At 42.2% G+C, this 23,051-nt stretch overlaps 1 protein-coding gene across 1 annotated transcript in view; it reads left to right on the forward strand.

Moving 5' to 3' along the window:
• Positions 1-12,632: 12,632 nt before the first annotated feature.
• The window catches only part of LOC126416421 (uncharacterized), a 68,380-nt gene continuing 57,961 nt past the window's right edge, over positions 12,633-23,051 (forward strand). Inside the window, exon 1 of the mRNA XM_050084140.1 lies at positions 12,633-12,668. The gene's annotated coding sequence lies outside the window, so the exon portion shown is untranslated. The remainder of the gene's footprint in view (positions 12,669-23,051) is intronic.

Consider the following 23,051-nt stretch of genomic DNA (forward strand, 5'->3'; position numbering starts at 1 on the left):
GTTAGGCTGGCGACCGTTTTCTTTATCAGTTAAACAGTGCAGATAGGCAAAATTTTGTTTGTTACTGTTCAAATATTTACGTAATTCTGACTTTCATTTCCGATAAGCTACCTCCGTTAGGAACAACACGGTCAACATAACAAAATTCCTCTCAGAGGGTAACACTGCTCTGTTGCTTTATACCATAATTGCTTTAACAAGATCGTTTTGTTTCACTACCTGCCTTCAACTTTAAGGTCGCTCCGTATATGAAGGTAGATAGCTTCTTAGAGGTGACTGAACCAGCCCACTAAGCACTGATTGTGACTGTATGTCAAATACTTTTACAATGATTATGTGATTTTATGCTTGTTTCTTTTCACACGATTGTTGAGTAGTATCAGTCAGATGGAAATGCACATGAACGATCCCAGTCCACTCTCTGTGCATATGTCTAGCCAGAATGAGGTCAACCTGCCAACTGCCGATTATCGAAAACGGAAATAACATGTATTCCTCCCTCTGTATGCTTGTGTTATACGTTTACTCTTTATACTTGGCTTATCTGGAGTTTTTGCTTTTTTTCGTCAGGGCTTTTGAACCAACTTATAGAAGTGCATTTGACTGAGCCCAGTCCATCATCTGTGAATGAAGCTCACGTTATAACCGAGCCCAGTCAGTCCACTGCAGATATATGTAAAATGATTCTCTCTGTCTGTCTGTCTGTCTCTCTCTCTGTCTGTGTGTGTGTGTGTGTGTGTGTGTGTGTCTGCCTTATGAGTGTATGTATGTATGCATGTGTGTGTGTGTGTGTGTGTGTGTGTGTGTGTGTGTGTGTGTGTGTGTGTGTGTATTTATTTACATTCGACACTTGTATATGACCTCATCGTGGTTTGTTTTAAAAATACAGAGGCCTAGCCACGTATCTGACGGGATGCCTAGCCTTCATATAGATAATGTGGATTTTGAAGTACAGTCTATGACACCATTTTCAGCGATAAGCGCTCAGGTCTGGACCCCAATTGTGGAGAACTTGATACATAGGTGATAAAAAGTATTTCTACAGTTTACACTCAGACACATTGCTGATCAGATGTGTTTCTTATTGTTGCACAAGTGCTTGATGACAATATAGCGATGTGGGAATGAGCAGACGCTGCAGCCACAGGTATTGAACATGATCAGATGACCGACATTTTGGCAACACAAAACATGATGCAATTTTCCGCCCTAAATTCTCAGGGTCGACGCTGATTGTGGAGGAGAGGATACCTAAGTGTTAATTCATATAAAAATGTTACAAATAACACTTGCATAATCTGCTTATCAGATGATTTTGTTTAAAGGAAGTCTGAATGCTGATATTGACATGTAGATGGTGCGCTGCAGCAAACAGTTAACAAAATACCGAAATTCCCACCTCTTGATGAGGAGATGAAATATGACTGGACTAATACTAATGCAGATGGATTTCTACAAGAAATTATTTACCATTGCGTATGATTCTTGTCTGGTATCGCCACACGATACCTTACCTATTTCGTAATATTTTCCTCAGGAATGTTGTAACCATCCAGAAATGGTCCTCACATGACGACACTTTGGCCGTCGCCGTCATCACGACCTGGACCATTGACAGCACCATCACCAAATCCTGGACCATCATGCACCACATAGTCAATCCAGGCTTACGCTAGAAATTACAAGAGACACGCACAGTATACATGTAGATATCACTTGCGTGATAACATTCGTGGATATTATAACTTTGATGTATTGTTTTCTTGTAAATCTTCAGGACATGCCTAAATTTGAGAGGCAGAGTCACCATATATCTGTTCGTGTTTATGACCTGAAGCAGCACAAGCCAGAGGAAATTAAAGTTGTCGGACCCCTTCACTTCTCCAGTGTCACCAGTCAGCATCAGCAACATGTAGACTGCTTACCATTCTCTCAGAAGGAAAACAGTACTAGCTCGGGGTTAAGAACACCTTCATTTCTCCCAATTCTCAAAATTTGTAGGTGCACAGCATTTTGATGCTGCGTTCCTGAAACCATACAGCACAAGTGAGCGATTAACAGAGCATCCCCTGTGTTGCTCTACACAGTGGATATGCCCACTGTGGAAAATAAATCCTTAAATTTTAAGAAATTACATAACCAGGAGAGTGTCTTATTTGCTGTATTCCGCTGAGCTTGAATGCCTCCTCGCTTGTGTTATAATGTGTTGACGTATTCACAAACTGATACCTGTACTATAATTGCTTGTCCTAGCTGGTGGCACAAGGCTAAAGAACTGAATTAATCTCATAGTAAACTGTTATGAAAAGTTATCTCTGAGATAGATCGCGGAGCTGCGGCTTCGAATTATCACCATAGTAGAAATGAACATATACCATCTCATTTAACTCCCTTTCAAATAGAAATGTGAATATACGACACGGTATAATCGAATCGGTCATTTTGAAATGAGTTTTTGATGGATTCAGATTTTCTGAGCGTCGGTTCAGCGATTCCTCATGAAAACGAGTCAAATTTCATCGTCGCAGGGCCTTGTAGTAGAGAAGAAACATAGAATTCATTTTGAAAATGAGTCATCTTACAGAGATAGTCCGTTTTCAAAATGAACCGCTTACTGATGCTGGAGTCTGTCTGCCCCACTGTTCCCCTATTCTGTTCTATCTTTGTTGTGGCTGACGCAACAATCACTGCTAGTGTGTCATTTGTAGACTAGTGGCATTGCTACAGCTTGGCGCTTGTGCACTGTGTTAACGTTTGGTTCTGTTAAATAAACATGTCTTTGTCGGGAAGGAGAGCACGTTAAGTAAGTTTTCTATTCCTTCGAGAAACAAAGCAAACGTGCTCGAAATCCTGATAAACATAAACGGATCGCGATTAGAAACTGAAAGCGGACTGGAAAGGTCCATATTCCATGGTAGAAAACTTGTTCAAGCTCGACACCTGCAAACCCCTGCAAGGAAGTTTTTAGTCTGTTAACGAAACACCTGAAATGTTCTCACATACATACTCTCGTACATTCTAACGTTTGTGCGTTGAACAAACTGCAAAAATTCATCATCATTGTATTTAATTGCCTGGTTAAGAAGATTGACTATATAATCATTTTTCGAGTTTTATAAGCTTTTATTGCTATCTAGTATTATATTTTTGTGTTTTGTCCTCGCAAATGTTTTTCCACTAAAACGCATGAAAAAATTATAGAACTGTTGGAGACAGTGGTAACTTTAATACCAAGGAGGAGCAAGATATTTTTCTCCAAGACAAATCGACATTCAGCCACAAAAAGGCTGTAAGAAACGCTTGTCTGGTGAAGATGTCCAAACAAAAAGTAAGTCAAAGATTCGCAAAATCGAATAAAATATTTTCAAGTACTATGTTGTATTGTTATATGATTGTCGGCGAACTACAACGTTGTACAGCCTTCCAGTTGTTGTTTGAGATAGCAAAGAAGCACGTTGAGCGACTGTGCTATTTGAGAAATCGTAAACAAACTCCTCATGATAACAGAGGTAAAGCAACTGGCTCTCGTTCAAATACTTCCTGGGGAATATTGCCAGAAGATTCATGAAGTATACCTGTTAAGCAAGTGCATTGTTCTGGCACCATAAAAATTATCTTCCCGCAAAGCTACACGTAAAATTTTTATACGAAATGTTCATCACAAAACTTCCAGAATGCCAAATGCAAGTAAAATATTTTTTTTCTGAAATATATTCAAGAAAATTTTAATTTTTCATTTGGTCGCCAACAGATCGACGTGTGCTCGAAGTGTGAAGAACTAGGTTCCAAAATAAGAGAACCAATATTCAAATGACTATGCCAAACACACTGCAACTGCTGAACTCTCCACGAGGGAAGAACCTCAAAATTCTTTAAAAAATTGGACATCCTCCGACTGACAAGCAAATGAAATAAAAACAACCTGCATTGTGCTGTACAAGAGGCCTTTTACTACAGTCAGCTATGGCTAAACGAGTTTTGCATTCACAGTTTCAGAACTGGAAAAGCAACATTTTACTCGTGTATAGAAGTGGAAAGTCACAAAGGTCCCGATGAAGTTTGCTCTTTTTTAAGTGACTACAATAGAGAATATATCACCAACGGAGGAAGACAGCATCTATTCTGTGACGGTTGTCCGGGACAACACCGTAACGCGATTCTAGCTTGCCTTTGTTTTGACGGGAAGGTTTTCAAAGATAACACTATACTTTCCTCAGCGTGGCCAATCCTCAATGATTGCGACAGAGATTTTCCGACGATGAAGAGGAAAATTCGACGTCAGGACAGGATTCATTCTCCTCAGCAGCATGAATGTGTAATTGAAACGTGATCAAATTCTCGTAAATTCAATGTAAAGAATATTACGCATCAAGATATGGCAACATTCAAAGCTTTATGGCCTACGTTCTTCAAAAAGAAAGACCTTTCAACTGAAATTTTTTGCTGAGAAACCCCTAACAAAGCAAAATCTTATTTCACAGTGAATGAGTATCACAAATTTCAATTTACAAGTTACCAGGAGTTGTGAGTGCGAAACCCTTCTGAAACGTCCCCTTTGAAAAATTATACAAGACTGTGCTTAAACTGACACACAATGTTTTTAGCGCAACGCAATCTGACTATCAAAGATCCCTGCAAAAGAATGGCCCTTAGTAACATTAAACTATACCTTTCAGAAATCACTTACCTCACAAAAATCTTAATTACTCGAACTACTGCAATACAGCTAAATAAAAGATTCAAACTACGGAAGGCACTAACTACTGATAGGGATAGTTAGCAAATGAAAGATATTAATAGAGAACAAACAATGTATTTACCTTAATAGTCATAATATATATAGCAGTTCATGACAAATTACAAAACTCCGCCATCTCTCTCCCCACATCCACCACTGCTGGCGGCTCACCTCCAGGGATCTTTGATAGTCAGATTGCGTTGCGCTAAAAATATTGTGTGTCAGTTTAAGCACAGTCTTGTATAATTTTTCGAAGGGGACGTTTCACTTCTTAGACTGCATAGTACAGCAGCGATTTTGTTTACTAAAGAAACAGCAAACTGGCTCATTTCTATTCATCCCAGATTCATCTAATAATCTAGCTTATGCCGAGAAAATTTCTCTAAATGTCAAGAAAATGGAAGATTTAAAAAAAGTTGTACCAGTACATACCAGATACACAGATATGACCTACCAACACGAACGGTGAAGCTCCTGTGGAATTCTGTAACCATGTTCATTTTCTTGAGCAGACTTCTCAGGACAATCGTGCTGCTTTCAAGGTTTTTCAGTTTATTTACATAGATACAAAGACGATCCTCGTAGAGATACCTTGCATAACACAGGAGATGAATTTAATTGATGAAAGGAGAAAATATAAAAATGCGGCAAATGAAACTGGTGAAGGGGAATACAAACGTTTAAAAACTGAGATTGGCAGGAAATGCTAGAGGAAAAGTGTAAGGATTTAGAAGCATATGTCACTAGGAGAAAGATGGATACCGGCTATAGGAAAATTAAGGCGGCCTTTAGAGAAAGGAGAAGCAGCTATATAAATATCAAGAGCTCAGATGGAAATCCAGTCCTAAGCAAATAACGGAAAACTGAAAGGTGGAGGAAGAGGATATAGACGATGATGAGATTTGACAAAGCACTGAAGGAGACAAGTCGAAATAAGGCACCGAGAGTAGACGAGATTCCGGCAGGACTCCTGAGAGCCTTGGCAGAGCCAGCCACGACAGAACTCTTCCATCTGGTGAGCATGATATATGAGACAGGCGAAATACCACCAGAATTCAAGAAGAATATAATAATTCCAATTCCAAAGAAAGCAGAAGCTGATACATGTGAATATTACGGAACTATCAGTTTAATAAGTTATGACTACAAAATACTAACACGAATTCTTTACAGAAGAATGGCAAAATCTAATAGAAGCTAAACTCGGGAAGACGAGTTGGGTTCCGGAAAAATGGAGGAATACGCGAGGCAATACTGACCCTATGACTTATCTTAGATGAAAAGTTAAAAAAAGCAAACCTACATTTACAGCATTTGTAGACTTAGAGAAAGCTTTTGACAATGTTGACTGGAATACTCTCATTTAAATTTTTAAGGTCGCAGGGGTAAAATATAGGGAGCGAAAGGCCAATTACAACTTGTTTAGAATTCGGACGGCAGTAATAAGAGTCGAGGGGCATGAAAAGAAAGCAATAGTTGAGAAAGGAATGAGACAGTGTTGTAGCCTATACCAAATGTTATTCAGTCTGTACATTGAGCAAGCAGTAAAGGGGGCCAAAGAAAAATATGGAATAGAAATTAAAGTCCAGGGAGAAGAAATAAAATTTTGAGATTCGGCGATAACAATGTAATTCTGGTAGAGAAGTTGACTTGGAAGAGCAGCTGAACTGTGTGGACAGTGTCTTGAAAGGAGGATATAAGATGCACATCAATAAAAACCAAACAAGGGTAATGGAATGTAGTCGAATTAAAATCAGGCGATGCTGAGGAAATCTGATAAGGAAACGAGACACTAAAAGTAGTAGATGAGGTATGCTACTTGGGAAGCAAAATACCTGATGATGGCCGAAACAAAGAGGATATAAAGTGTAGACAAGGACAAGAAAAGCGTTTCTGAAAAAGAGAAGTGTATTAACATGAAATACGGATTTAAGTGTGAGGAAGTCTTTTCTGAAAGTATTTGTATGGAGTGCAGCCGTTTTTGGAACTGAAACATGGGCAGTGAACAGTTTTGACAAGAACAGAATAGAAACTTTTGAAATGTAGTGCTACAGAAGAACGGTGAAGATTAGATGGGTAGATCATGTAACTAATGAGGAGGTACTGAGTGGAACTGGGGAGAAATGGAAGTTGCGGCACAGCCAGACATGAAGAAGAGATCGGTTGATAGGACACATTCTGAGACATCAAGGGACCATCAGTTTAGTTCTGGAGGGAAGTGTGGAGGGAGAATAAGAGACGAATACAGCAAGTCCAATTAAGAAGGTGGTAGGTTGTAGTAGTTATACATAGTTAAAGAGGCTTGAAAGGGATAGGGCAGCACGGAGAGCTGCAGGAAACCAGTCTTTGGACTGAAGACTGCATCAACATCCACTTTCCACTGACAATCATTCTCTCCACTGACCATAACAGTCTTCACTAGCCATCACTTTTTAATGACCATTATTCTCCCCACTGAACAGCATTCTCTTCACTGACCAGAATTCCTTCCGTTGAGCATCCTTCTCCATTGACCATCGTTCTCTCCATTGACTATCATTCTCCACCTAATATTACGCAGGGTAATGCTAGATAGATATTTCCACATCTGCCTCATCTACTTTACTGCCTCATAATCATTCAGTTCATAACACATGTGTGCACAATTAATTACGCATCATCATGCTTACAATACAGCAAATTTCCTCTCTCTCTCTTGCTCTCCGTAAGGCTCTGTAATGGGACAACAACATACTAAAACATGCAATTTACAGAGGGACAGTAAGGCTGTAAAACTTATTTTAATCACTAAGTAACGTTATAATCTATATCATACTGCTATATATTCCAAGTTGTATGGTGAGCTGCTTTTTGTGAAGCTGTCATTGTTTACTTAACTACTTATCGGTGTACTTTAGGCTGCAGGTTAGCTCTGCAGTAATGCTCTAGATGAAAAATTGTTAAGGCTTTCGTGGCCACTTGTTGACAAACTGCCTATTGGCTTCTTTCTCGGGTTCTTCGGCCGACGTTCATCTAATGATTTTTCTGACGTTTCGCTAGCACGAGTGGCTGGCATTGTCAAAGCTTCACCCTCCATTGCCGGTGGTGAACTGGAGGCGAGCTCGCGGGCGCAGACTATATGTACCTGGCGCCCCAACGTCCGAGGGCTTCTCTGCGGTCATTTCCGGTGCGGTTCTCCTCTTGCTACCTGCGACGGTCGTTCGCTGCAGTACGGGAAGCCAGGATCCGTTGACCTGAAGGCTTTCCTCTTTCTTGTTCAAACTGTTCGCGTGTTTTTGGATTTCTACAGCTTCTCTGAACAAGAGCGTGTGATAGTGCTTCTCTACAGCCAGAACTTCCGTGTCGGCGAATTTTATTACGTGGTCGGTCTCATTCAGTGCGTGCTCTGCCACGGCAGATTTCTCCACCTGCCCCAACCTGCAAGGTCGCTTATGCTCTTTGATCCTGGTGTTAATTGGTCGTCCAGTCATTCCGACATAAACTTTTCCGCATGTGCATGGTATACGGTATATTCCCGACATTGCAAGTGGGTCTCTTTTCTCCTTCGCCGATCTAAGACACTCTTTGATCTTCCCTGTCGGTTTGAAAATCGTCTTTACGCCGTGTTTGCGCAATATACGGCCGATTCTGTCCATCACTCTGGGAATGTATGGCAGAAAGGCCGTACCCGACACTTCTTTTTCTGGTTCCTTACTTCGCCGAGTGTTTGGCTCTGTTACACTTCTAACGTAATTTGTGGAGTACCCATTGCTCCTCAGAACAGTTTCCAGGTGTTGCATTTCTCGTTTGAGGTGTTGAGGCTCACATATTCGTCCTGCTCTCGTTACGAGCGTACTAATCATGCCTCTTTTCTGGCTCGGGTGGTGGTTTGACAGTTTGTGCAGGTATCGGTCCGTATGTGTCGGTTTTCGATACACGCTGTGTCCCAGGTTTTCGCCGTCCCTTGTGACCAACACATCTAGAAATGGCAGTTAATTGTCCTTTTCTACTTCCATGGTAAATGTTATGTTGGCATGGAGGCTGTTCAAGTGTCTCAGGAATTCACCGAGCTGTTCTTCACCATGGCTCCACACCACGAAAGTATCATCGACGTACCTGTACCACACCTTAGGTTTGCAAGTCGCCGAGTCCAGTGCCCGTGCTTCGAATTGTTCCATGAAGAAGTTGGCCGTGGCAGAGCACGCATTGAATGAGACCGACCACGTAATAAAATTCGCCGACACGGAAGTTCTGGCTATAGAGAAGCACTATCACACGCGCTTGTTCAGAGAAGCTGTAGAAATCCAAAAACACGCCAACAGTTTCAACAAGAAAGAGGAAAGCCTTAAGGTAAACCGATCCTGACTTCCCGTACTGCAGCGAACGACCGTCACAGGTAGCAAGAGGAGAACCGCACCGGAAATGACCGCGGAGAAGCCCTCGGACGTTGGCGCGCCAGGTACATATTGTCTGCGCCCGCGAGCTCGGCTCCAGTTCACCACCGGCAATGGAGGGTGAAGCTTTGACAATGCCATTACTCGTGCTGGCGAAACGTCAGAAAAATCATTAGATGAACTTCGGCCGAAGAACCCGAGACAGAAGCCAATAGGCAGTTTGTCAATGTTCTAAATGAATTTAATATTGTCAATAAGTGTGCAGTACGTATTCTAATAAGTTATGCAGACAATTTATGTGTGGAAATGTTTAATTTAACCTCCATTTTGCTTGAAAAATGTAGTAGGAACATTAAAATTTCGGAAAGTTTTACACGTGACTGTATTATTGTTAATTCTTGGTACATTTTAAGCTAAAAGGTATATATGTATGCAGTAGTGGTCTTGTGCAATTTATTTGCAAGCAATTTCTACGTATTTAGATTAATTTAATGCGTGGTACAAATATGAAACTGGTCTATGATTTATTTAAGAACTGACAATAAGCGAGCTGCATGTGTTTTAACAACTTATACAGCTACTTTAGATGTGGAAATATTTAATTTAAATGTTCATAGAGCTTGAACCAAACATTTTTGTTGATGAGTACTGCTAAATCTAAAAGTTTCTATAGGTAGTTGCAATACGCAAGCTGTGTGCATTTTAATATGTAATGCATATAATCTAAATATGCAAATACTTAATCTGAAGGTCCATTGTGCTTGAAAAATGTGAGAAATCTTAAGTATTTTAAGAAATAATACAAATTTATTTTTGTAGAATTTTTGTACGAATCTGTAATTGCACTTGCATATTATGATAATCAGTCTGCATGTGTATATATTTTTTTACTCAATAAATGATTAATAATTTCGTAAAGGAATTTACTTTCGGGATATCGACTCCATCATTGTCCTTGGATACGTTGTGTCTCACTGTATGTGTGTGTGTGTGTGTGTGTGTGTGTGTGTGTGTGTGTGTGTGTGTGTGTGGGTGGGTGGGTTGGGTGGGTGTGGGCGTGTGTAATTAATATGAGCCTCTGTTGTGCCTCAGACTGTGGTACACAAATCGAAGTTTGAAGCTTACTAGACCAGCCACTTTTTGGCTAAGACAAACAACATGGAGGGGGGGGGGGGGGGCGAATAAAGCATCAGTTGATTTTATTGTCTTATTTTATCAAGCTAAAATGTTTTTTTTTTAATTATTTGCGGCACATATGTTTTATATTCGATCTAATATTTCATAGTGAGTGATACATATCTTCTAACGAAATTCACAGATGCGACTGGCAAGCCAGGCCATAGACGATATTTTATAGGCAATAATGAAAACATTATTTTGTGCGGTTCCGTTATTTTCAAAGTGGAAATACCGAAAACCTAATATTTGGACAAGTAATTCGGAACATTGTGATAGTTCTGCCATCTTCAATATTTCAGTGGATGGAGCTAGGGAAAGGGAGAAGGTGGAAAGGGTTTTTGATTTTCCACTAATACAGTTGGGCTAGTTCCACCATCTTGGATTTTTTGATTGGGTTTTCATTTTTAATACTACGGTATCAATGACTAGAAAGAGAGGAGTGGAGGGAGGGGAGAATAGGCGTGAGGCTTGATGACATCTCTAATAAAGATTTTGATGTCAGTATTAAGAACGTTGACGTCACTGATTCGTTTGAGAAGAGTGTTGTCAAGCTGTTGTATACTCCTATCAGGCAAGCTGCCCTGCATCTGTTGTAACTGGTCCTTGAAATTTTCGATACGTGCACTGAGACGGAGTTGATGTCAGATCTGGTCTGACAATGTATTATTGGGGACAGATCTGGGGATCTTGGTGGCCATAGAGGTACTTCAACAATCATAGAGACAAGTGCCAATTGTGGACGAGCACTGTTCTGTTGAAAAAGACCATCATAATTCTGACGCATGAAAGGCAACACATGAAGCAGAATATCCGTGATGGACCGTTATGTTGCCGGAGTTTCCTCAAACAATAACACCCATGACACCATGATACCAGATAGCTCAGCATACCATGACGACAGGAGTTACCCTCTGTCTCTCCAAAACATTGGAAGAATCGAACCTGCCCCTGTTGGCCACCGTACTCATCGCGGTGGTCATCCAGAGTAGTGAGGAACCGCAAATCATCTCTTAACAAAAAAGAGCGCCATTCATCAACGGTTTATGTCTCTTGGTCATGGCAGCAGTCCAGATACAGGCATTATGTTGTGGTAATGGCGGCCTACACATGCGACGGCAGTTCCCTATCTGGCTGGTGCTAGTCTCTTACCAGTTGTGCAATGTGTCCATTAATTGTCCCCGGATGGCAGGAGCATATGTGATGGAGTTACGATGTGCTTCGTGGACAATACGGCAATCTTCCATTGTGATGGCCGACTTGTCTTGAAGATGTGTATGGCTGACCTCATGTTCCCATGCTGTCCAAGATCAGGCCACGGCCACATCCAAATGCGCCAAAAATATGGATATTGCACAATTCGGCCAGCTGGCCAAACTGAGACCCAGACTGAGGCCCATTTCAGAGTCGGTCAGGTGGTGACAACGCTGTCTTAGACATGTGACACCTCCCTGTCCTTCACAGTGATCGCTCAACATCTAACGGCTTTTACCTACCAGGTCAGGTAACAGCACTAAATATGAACAACACTAATGCATTCTGGTAGCTGTTATACCTACCACAAAGACCTGCAGCTCTAAACATTTACGTACCTGCCGATGGCGTTGACGTGTAGGAAGTTACATTGACAGCACATCATGTCTTCTGGGTGCTTCACTTTTTTTTCAGACATTGTGTATTTTGCTGGCCTGCATATTTACCTTTCAGCTGAAACATTGTTTTAGAATGAGTCCGACGAAAAAAGTATTGGATAACGAAGCAGTTACGAAAGCAAGTCGATTGCTCATTGCTGAAGCTAATAACGGGTTAATATTTTTATTAGCACGTTCATTGTCAAGAAAGCAGCTGAAGATGTTAAAACATTTGTGGGAACTTTAATTGCACCTTAAGTAAGCGCTATGAGAAAAGATGAACTGTACCGAGCGTGTGACGGAGGAAACAAAGAAATGAAGCGGCCAATTGAAAAGTAATTACTGCTCAGGCAGGAAATCGGTAGGAGCTAACCACCGCCCTATGACGGAATAAAATTAAAAAGTTCTCAGGTAAAATGATTTTATTAGCACTTTCATCGTCAAGAAAGGAGCTGAAGATATTAAAAAATTAGTAAGGACTTTAATCGCAGCTTAAGAATCATCCATGAGCAGAGAGAAGTTGTGGCGTGCGTATGACTGAGAGCAAACCGACAAAGAAATGGAGCTGCCAATTGAAAGTAATTACTACTGAGGCTGGAATTCGGTAAGGATTAAACAAGGTCTTGTGGTGGAATGAAATTAAGAAGTTCACATGTAAGAGAGGTTTCAAATAGCTGGGAGCAACTGAGAGGCGCGCTGTTAAACAGGAGCAGTCGTCTGGGGCGGACGCGCTCCAGAGCGAGAAGTCGGGTAAGATCCAGCCACGTTCACTGTATGCACTGCACTGTTTCGACAGCGTCCACGCCGTATCGCCTTGCACTGCGGTTACAAAAGTCATTAGATACCTTCTAATGTCGTGTCGGATCTTATTCTGCCCGGCGTAGGGGAGCATGGGCTCAACAAGTCGTTAGAAGTCACTTGCAGAAGTATTGAGCCGTGTTGCCTCTATAGCCGTCTAAAGTTGCGAATGTGTTCCCGGTGCAGGATTTTGTGCCTCTATCACGTCCCATAAATGTTCGATTGGATTCCTGTTGGGCAAACTGGGTGGACAAATCATTCGCTAGAATTGTCCAGAATATTCTCCAAACCAATTTCGAACAATTGTGGCCCGGTGACATGGCGCATTCATCCATTAAAATTCCATCGTTGTTTGGGAACACTGAGTCCACGAATGGTTGCAAATGGTTCCCAGGCAGCTGAACATAACCATTTCCAGTCAATGATCGGTTCAATTGGACCAGAGGACCCGGTTCATTCAACGTAAACACAGCCCACCCTTTGTGGATCCACCACCAGCTTGCACAGAACAACTTTGGTTGATGGTTTCGTGGAGTTTGTGCCACACTCTAACCCTACCATCAGCGCTTACCGACTGAAATCAGCTCTCATCTGACTAAGCCACCATTTTCCAGTCATCTAGGGTCTAACCGATATGGCCAAGAGCCCAGGAGAGACGCTGTAGTTGGGGTCGTGCTGCTATCAAAGGCACTCGCATCCAACGTCTGCTGCCATATCCGATTAACGTCAAATTTCGCCGCTCTATCCTAACGGATACGGTCGTCGTAAATCCCATATTGATTTCTGCTGTTACTTCACGCAGTTTTGCTTGTCTCTTAGCACTGTCAACTCTACGCAAACGCCGGTGTTTTCGGTCATTAAGTCAAGGCCGTCGGCCACTGCGTTGTCCTTGGTGAGAGGTACTGCCCGAAATTTGGTATACTCGGCACCCTCATGACGCTGTAGATCTCGGAATGTTGAATTTCCTAATGATTTCCGAAATGGATTGTCCCATACGTCTAGCTCCAACTTCCATTTCGCAAAGTCTGTTAATTTCCGTCGTGGGGCATAATCACGTCAGAAATCTTTTCACGTGATGAGTACAAATGGGGGCTCCGCAAAGGCATTGCTCTTTTATACCTTGTGTATGCTACACTACCGCCCTTTGTATATGTACATATCGCTATCTCTTGGCTTTCGTCACCTCAGTGTAGAAGACCTTTAATACACTAGATTGTCCCCCTCACATTTAGCGCCTTTAAACAAACATTGTCTTAACGTTAAGTTCTTTATCAGCACTATAGTTGTCTCGGAGTATTTTTAGCCCTTTAATTTGTCGTTGCAAAAGTTCTTTACGTGTTTTAGCTGTGGCATACATTTTATTTTATACAAACCTGGGGCGCAACCATATTTCCAAATTTTCTGTGACACATAATCCCGCAATAATGCACCAGTGTGGCAAAGCTAATACAGCACAATCTTCGAGAGATTCTCTCTGTAGCGAAGTGTGCACCTATTTGAAACTTCCTGACAGACCAAATCGTTTTGCCTCACCGCGACTTTCGTGGGCAATGTTCGTACCTTATGATGCAACTGGTTTTATGTTTAGGAATCTAATTCATAATAAAGAACATGGTAACAAATTATGACAAGAATAAATCACAACAGACTTAATAGCATTCGCTTCACGTGTATCATAGCCAAAATATTTGGTCCACTAGCAACGATCACTGTGAAACAGATTCATCTTCCTTGGATGGCATCAAGCTATTCCATGAGCCTGAAACATAGCACTGGGTTTTTGCCTTAACCACCTCTGACCATATTTGCTTAAAAACCGTTAAATACATCAGATAGTGGACAAGCTTTTGAATCAGTACCTCAACCTACCACCTATTAATATAAAATTTCAAGGCTCATTGTTACCTTTCAAGTTCCTGATTACTTTACCCTTTGCCGGCCACTGTGACCGAGTGGTTCTAGGCGCTTCAGTCCGGAACCGTGCTGCTGCTACGGTCGCAGTTTCGAATCCTGCCCCGGGCATGGATGTGTGTTGTAATTAGGTTAGTTAGGTTTAAGTAGTTCTAAGTTCTAGGAGACTGATGACCTCAGATGTTAAGTCTCAGAGGGCTTAGAGCCATTTGAACCTTTACCCTTTCCACGAGTTTCTGATGTAGATTCATTTTAAACATAACCATACTCACCACTGTAGATGAATGTATTCTATTTGGAAACACATCGTCCATTGGTACATTTAATTCTAATGCGACAGGAGTGACCAAGTCTGTAATTATTCCAGATACTAGATAAACAGGTGTGCTCTTCTGATAATGAGCATAAATTAACTTTTTTGTACCAGGTGTCAATGTATCAGAGCTGATGATTATAAAATCTCTTAACTGTGATATCAAACACTTTATAATGTCTAGACTCAGAGTAAAGACGTCACGGATATTCACGCTTCCTTTCGTTGCTTCCACTTTCAATTTTGTAAATTCTTGACTTTTTCTCACAAAATGGATCTAGTTCATCTATGACTGCTTGCTGAATCACTGTTGAGTCATCATCAACAGAAAATGCACCCTCCTCTTTGCACCGAGCGGAGAGAGCAGCTGTCGTCCGGAAAACACGGATAAGTTGGTGGCAGCATATCGTGCACTGAGACCGTGGAAACATTTCATTCGTGGGACTACAACTGCGATGAATTAAATTGGAACCATCACATAAAAAATATTGTGGGGAATGCGAACCAAAGACTTCGTTTTATTGGCCGAACACTTAGCAAATGCAACAAATCTGTTAAGGAGACTGCCTACAATACGCTTATCCATCGCCTGCTGGAGTATTGCTGTGCATTACGGGATCCTGATCAGACAGGATTGACGGAGGAGGTCGAAAATGTTCAAAGAAGGGCAAGTCGTGTTGTATTATCGTGAAATAGGGGAGATAGTTTCACGCGTATGATCCGAATGGGACCGGCAATCACTAAAACAAAAGCGATTTTCGTTACGGCGAAATCTTTCCATGAAGTTTCAATCAGCAACGTTCTCCTCGTATTGCCAAAATATTTTGTTGAGTCCCACCTACATAGGAATAAATAACAATTGAAATGAAATAAGGGAAATCGAAGCTTGCACAGAAAGATTTAAGTGTTCGTTTCTTGCACATGCTATTCGAGAATGCTGCGGTTAAGAAATAATCTGGAAGCGATTCTATTAATCCGCTGTCAAGCATTTCAGTGTGAACTGCAGAGTAATCATATAAATGTAGATGCAGAGTGAAATATTTGTTCTGAAAACAATCATCTAGGCAGTGGTTGAGCGATTTCTCCGCATTATCTTTCAGGAGAGATAGCCCCGCAAGAACGCTAGTCCCACAGGACAAATACGTTTAGTGCAAGAGAGAAAGGTACAGCTTAAAGTAAAGCTGTGACTACGGGTCATAGAACGTGCCCGGATGGCCCTCACTGCGGATCATACAATGCAGTACTTCGAAGCCGGAATATGCGTCCTTCGGAGTTTTGTTATATAGGCATTAGGCTGTGGTTCCGAACATTTCTCTCTGCCTAACGTTTCGTCCCCCAATGATGCAGACGTAATCAGAGACTATACAGACTAAGAAACCAGGTAACAGGTTTGAAGCTCAGGAAACCGAAAAATGTATTCGCATCGTAACTTCAGCACACCGCTGCCATACCATGAGGGGTTGTTTTATTGAGCTTGTAGTTGGGAAGAGCTGAAACTGTTTGCTGCATTTACCACTAAAGCTTTTTTCTGTTAAAGCTATTTGCGGGCCTTTGAATTTCTGTGGCCTCTCTACACATCCTAGCGTAGTACAGATTGGATCTTGACGAATTTATTGGTATAGTTTTATGTTAAGACTCTCCCGTCGCAACAGGGTGAGTATTCAACTTATAAGCTGAGTATGTGTCTTCAGACAGCGTAACTCACTGCGCACAAATTACTCTGATTGATATTTTTTAATGAGGCCGCTCAGCGAGTCCAATGATGTTCATACATAATCCAAACCTTTCCAAAAATGTTTTCCCGCTGCCACTCTCCAGAAAATTGTGACAGAAAAAATATTTATCGGTTACCACATTTTAACTGTGCATGCAGTAAAATTTCGGAATCAGGCATGACCCTGTTCGCTACAGTTTTTTCAGACACTATCTATAACACGACTGAAGGAACTTGCAAAATTATATCGTTGCACGATACTTAGTTCATGACGTCAACCACAATGAGATGCCTGAGAAACTACAACATCTTGATCCATAAATACTTTACAATACTAATATCAAATATTTGAAGCGTTAACTCATTCGTAAAGCAATCAAATGTTCGAAACTGTTTTATACAAGGCAGTTCGATTGTTTAAAGATTCGGAGGTTGGAAGACAGGACGGTTACAAATGGATATCACTACATAGGCTCTTGCGGAATGTCTACCCGAGACTTGCCAGTGCACCAAAGCACTATGAGTCGTTGGGTGAGGCGTCTGTTATCACAACAAGACCGCGCAAACCTATTCGATCTCCCACGTGCCGGCCGGTCGCCCACAGCTGTGACTCCTGCAATGTTGGACTTCTGAGCTTTCGTCGCCACAAAAATGCAAACGAAAAGTACTCCAAAACTGTAAAGACTTACGTGGCCACTTGTTGACAAGCTGCCTATTGGCTTCTGTCTCGGGTTCTTCGGCCGACGTTCATCTAATGATTTTTCTGACGTTTCGCCAGCACGAGTGGCTGGCATTGTCAAAGTTTCACCCTCCATTGCCGGTGGTGAACTGGAGCCGAGCTCGCGGCCGCAGACTATATGTACCTGGCGCGTCAACGTCCGAGGGCTTCTCCGCGGTCATTTCCGGTGCGGTTCTCCTCTTGCTACCTGCGACGGTCGATCGCTGCAGTACGGGAAGCCAGGATCCGTTGACCTTAAGGCCTTCCTCTTTCTTGTTCAAACTGTTTGGGTGTTTTTGTATTTCTACAGCTTCTCTGAACAAGCGCGTGTGATAATGCTTCTCTACAGCCAGAACTTCCGTGTCGGCGAATTTTATTACGTGGTCGGTCTCATTCAGTGCGTGCTCTGCCACGGCCGATTTCTCCACCTGCCCCAACCAGCAATGTCGCTTATGCTCTTTGATCCTGGTGTTGATGGATCGTCCAGTCAATCCGACATAAACTTTTCCGCATGTGCATGGTATACGTATATTCCCGACATTGCAAGTGGGTCTCTTTTCTCCTTCGCCGATCTAAGACACTCTTTGATCTTCCTTGTCGGTTTGAAAATCGTCTTTACGCCGTGTTTGCGCAATATACGGTCGATTCTGTCCGTCACTCTGGGAATGTATGGCAGAAAGGCCGTACCCGACATTTCTTTTTCTGGTTCCTTACTTCGCCGAGTGTTTGGCTCTGTTACACTTCTAATATAATTTGTGGAGTACCCATTGCTCCCCAGGACAGTTTCCAGGTGTTGTCTTTTCTCGTTGGAGGTGTTGCGGCTCACATATTCGTCCTGCTCTCGTTACGAGCGTACCAATCATGCCTCTTTTCTGGCTCGGGTGGTGGTTTGACAGTTTGTGCAGGTATCGGTCCGTGCGTGTCGGTTTTCGATACACGCTGTGTCCCAGGGTTTCGCCGTCCCTTGTGACCAGCACATCTAGAAATGGCAGTTTCTTGTCCTTTTCTACTTCCATGGTAAATGTTATGTTAGCATGGAGGCTGTTCAAGTGTCTTAGGAAGTTACCGAGCTGTTCTTCACCATGGCTCCACACCACGAAAGTATCATCGACGTACCTGTACCACACCTTAGGTTTGCAAGTCGCCGAGTCCAGTGCCTGTGCTTCGAATTGTTCCATGAAGAAGTTGGCCACCACTGGACTGAGAGGACTACCCACGGCGACGCCTTCCAGCTGTTCGTAGAAATCGCCATTCCACGTGAAATAGCTCGTGGTGAGACATGCATGGAAGAGCTTTCTGATGTCCTGCGGGAAAATGGAACCGATGTGCTCCAGAGCGTCACTGAGTGGCACTTTCGTAAATAACGAAACAACATCAAAGCTGACCAAGATGTCGTTTGGTGCAAGTTTCAGTTTCTTCAGCTTCTCAGTGAGTACTCCGCCTCCGTGACAACGTAAGGCGTCACACAAGCCTGCGCAGACGAGAGGAGTGCGCCAAACTTCATTGGCCTGTTCTTCCTCATCCACACTACAGCCCGAATCTCACACCTTTCAACTTCCATCAGTTTGGCCCAATGAAGGATGCTCTCCGCGGCAAGCAGTACGTGGATGATGGGGAGGTTACTGATGCAGCAGGACATTGGCGCCGACGTCGACCAGTAGAGGTGTACAATGCGGGTATACAGACCTTCTCAGTAAGATGGCGTAAGGCAGTCGCATTCACTGGAGATTTTGTTGAAAAACAGGGTTTCCCAAAATAGTGGGAAAAGGTATGGTGTACTGGAATCCTGAATAAAACTAATCTGCTAAAAAAAAAGAGTTGCTTTACGTATTGAGGGAAATCACCTCCACTAAGACCTTGCCTAGTACAGCGGTGCGGGTCTCCCGCATCGTCACCTACGCTCCTCGGACTAAGGGACCTCATCATCATTACTTATTGAGTGAACCCTCGTATCTATTGAACTTATCAGTTTGGATGACCTTTAGCTCCTAACTAAGCTGAAAAATTATTTTCTCGCTGTATTGCTCATTGTCGCGATCTCGTTGCTTCATTGAACAAAACAAGTAAGAGACGAACTGGGCTTCATACCTATAAACTATTCCAAGTCTGCTGCGTTCAGGTTGAAATGTCAACAGACTGTTTTCGAACAGTTTGGCGTTTCACATCTTTTCATCCTCACCCCCACAACTGAGGTGAGTAGACGTATGTTACCACACAGACAGTATTTTTGTGCAAAGTATAGGTCACTTAAATACCACATTTGTTTGTAACCGCTTCTGGCGTTCATTGATTACGCTTTTTTTGTCACCTCTTGCCACCTCTACTTTCACCCATAGTGACGTTTGTAGTATCTTGGCGCCACAGTAATTTTTTCATGCAGCAAGTTTAATGTGTACCAAGTTTCGTAAAAATTACTTCAGGCGTTAGAGAGACAGATACACAATGATATACAACCACTCGCTCGATGTAAGACCCGTACCTAAAGATTGGAAAGGTATACATGTCGTACCAAAACCCAAGAAAGGAAGTAGGAGTAACCCGCTGAATTACAGACCTATATCACTGACGTCGATTTGCTGTAGGAATTTGGAATATATACTGTGTTCTGTTAATATGAATCAACTCTAAGAAGACGATCTATTGACACACAGTAAACACGGATTCATAAAATATCGTTCTTGTGAAATACCACTTGCTGTTTATTCCCGTGAAGAAGTGCGTCTTATCGACGGGGCATCTCGAATTGATTCCCTATTTCTAGATGTCCAGAAGGCTTTTGATAACGTTCCCCACAAGCGACTTCTAATCAAATTGCGTGCCTATGGAGTATCTCAATTGTGCGACTGGATTTGTCATTTACCGACAGAAATCGTAGTAACTGGCGTAAATTTATCGAATAAAACGGAAGTGATATCTGACGTTCCCCAAGGAAGTGTTGTAGGCCCTCTGCTGTTGCTAATCTATGTAAATGATTTAAGAGACAATCTGAGCAGCCATCTTAGATTCTTTGGAGATGATGCTGTCATTTTCCGCCTAGTGAAATCATCAGAAGATCAAAACCATCTGCAAAAAATATTTTAGACAAAATATCAATATGCTGCGAAAAGTAGCAACTGACGCTAAATAAGGAAAAGTGTGAGTTTATTCACATGAGTACTAAAAGGAAACCATCAGATTTCGGTTACGCAATAAATAACACAAATCTAAAGGTTATCAAGGCATCTAAATACGTAGTGATAACAATTACAAACAACTTAAACTGGAACAATGACATGGATAATGTTGTGGGAAAAGCTTACCAGAGACGGCGTTTTATTGGCAAAACAGACGATGTAACAAGTGCTGCACTGGAGAGGCTATCTACGTTATACTTGTCCGTCCTCTGCTAAAATACTGCTGTACCGAATGGGATCCTTACCAGACAGGATTGACGGAGGATGTCGGAAAAGTTCAATGAAGGGCAGTTCGTTCTGTATTACCGCGAAATCAATCCAAAGGGCCCGGGTTCGATTCCCGGCTGGGTCGGAGATTTTCTCCGCTCAGGGACTGGGTGTTGTGTTATCCTAATCATCATCATTTCATCCCCATCGACACGCAAGTCGCCGAGTGGCGTCAGATCGAAAGACTCGCACCAGGCGAGCGGTCTACCCGACGGGAGGCCCTCGTCACACATTTCATTTCACCGCGAAATAAAGGAAAGAGTGTCACGGGTGTGATACGTAAGTTGGTGTGACAATCATTAAAAGAAAAGTGCTTTACGTTGCAACGAGATTGTTCCACGAATTTTCAATCTCCGTCTTTCTTTTCTGAATATGGAAACATTTTGTTGAAGCCCAGCTGCATAGCGAGACATTATCATCATAATAACATAAGAAAAATCAGAGATCGTAAGGAATGTTTCAAGTGTTCGTTTTTCCCGAGAGCTGTTCAAGAGCGGAACACTAGAGAAATAGCGTGAAAATGGTTCAGTTAACCCCCTGCAAGACAATCCGTAAGTGTGAATAGCAGAGTAGCCATGTACATGTATATTTAGACGCCGACATGTCACTGTTTTATGCTAGGGATGACACGTCATGAGGATCGTCACCAATGAGCCTATGTGCCTGGCGACCTGGAAGACTATGGATTCGTAATTATAAGTGGCAGTTAATCAAGCACGAGGCAGATGGAAAGAAAGTAAGTATATTGTTTATTATTTCAAAAGTAATCGCTTACCTGTTCATACATTTATCCTACTGTGAGACACGGCGATCAGTGTCTTCATGGAAAAAGTTTTCGGTCGCCTGTGGAACCGCGATTTTATCCAGGCTTGCGTCTTTTCCTCCGAAGCGACAACGACGAATATCTTTCTACACGGCTCCAAAAATCAGGAAATCTCATGGGCTGAAGTCACAACCGTATGGAGGACGTGTAAGGATTTCCCTGTGAAACTTTTGCAGTGGAGTCGAAGCAATCTTGGCAACATGTGTGCGGGCATTATATTTTAACACAATGATTCCTGAGCATTTAGACTTAATGGCGCGCTTCAGTGTTTGCAAAGTGCTCACGTACCGACGTGGTTGCAATTTAGAAAGTGAAACGAAAGGTTTAGATGCTATTACAAAAAACTGAGGCGTTCTCATATTTTCTCTTTTCATGTTGCATGAAAACTGTATTTCATGTTGCATGGAAGCTATATAGCATTGCTATATGTCAGATCTTTTTTAAAGTCACTGTCATCCTCCTTATGTAGAACTTAATGTAAGTATTGATTAGTCTGGTAGGCTATTTTTATGTAAATAGAGAAGAAACGCTGTATGCTACGCTTTCAGATACATGGTTTCAGTTTCTTTGCCTGAAGAAAGACATAAATTTTCATGCTAGTCTACACATGCACCGAAACGTGTGTCCTAGATATCTATGCTATCGCGCATTGTCAGGATTTACTGCCGTGCTTTTGTTATTCCAGGCGACTTTCACTGCAGCCTATCACAGCTCTTAATAGTAAGCTAGCAGTATCTGTATGGAAGAACACATACAAGCATACTGGGTAAAATGGTAGAAATAAGTGGCTCACACTTACGTTTCCTTGCCCTCTATTTCGATCGATCGCCCATCAACGTGTAGGTGTGTGTGAGCTGCGTTAACAGTATGTAAAAGTATAGGTTTAAGAACTGTGATAGGAGGTCTCGCATGGCTGTGATTTCTTAAAGCGGTGACGTGAGCTTTCCTCAGGGTAACCATTAAATGTAAATTGCATATGCCCCCTTTTGTCCTTTATGTTTTTCAAGAACCATTCATTGAAAAGATGCATAGACGCTTTCGGAATAAGTTTTATAATACTTCGTTATGATAGCTTTCGGTGTGCGTGGCGGTTGTGTGGGATGATTGTTACTGTTAGCTTGCGTGCGGGTTAGAGGCGCGGTCTAAGGGGGGGGCCTTGTCACGGTCCGTGCGGCTCACCCCTCGGAGGTTAGAGTCCTCCCTCGGGCATGAGTGAGTGTGTTGTCCTTAGGACTAAGTTAGTTTAAGTTAGATTAAGTAGTGTGTAGGCTTAGGGACCGATGACCTCAGCAGTTTGGTCCCGTAAGACCTTACCACAAATTTCCAATTTTTGTTAGCTAGCGTGCGTGCGATGTCTGCCACATGGCATGTGCGATGAATTGTTTAAACCCTCTGCACAGTGAAAACATAAGATGG

Source organism: Schistocerca serialis, chromosome 8, assembly GCF_023864345.2.
Source record: "Schistocerca serialis cubense isolate TAMUIC-IGC-003099 chromosome 8, iqSchSeri2.2, whole genome shotgun sequence".
In the NCBI taxonomy this organism is placed as follows: domain Eukaryota; kingdom Metazoa; phylum Arthropoda; class Insecta; order Orthoptera; family Acrididae; genus Schistocerca; species Schistocerca serialis.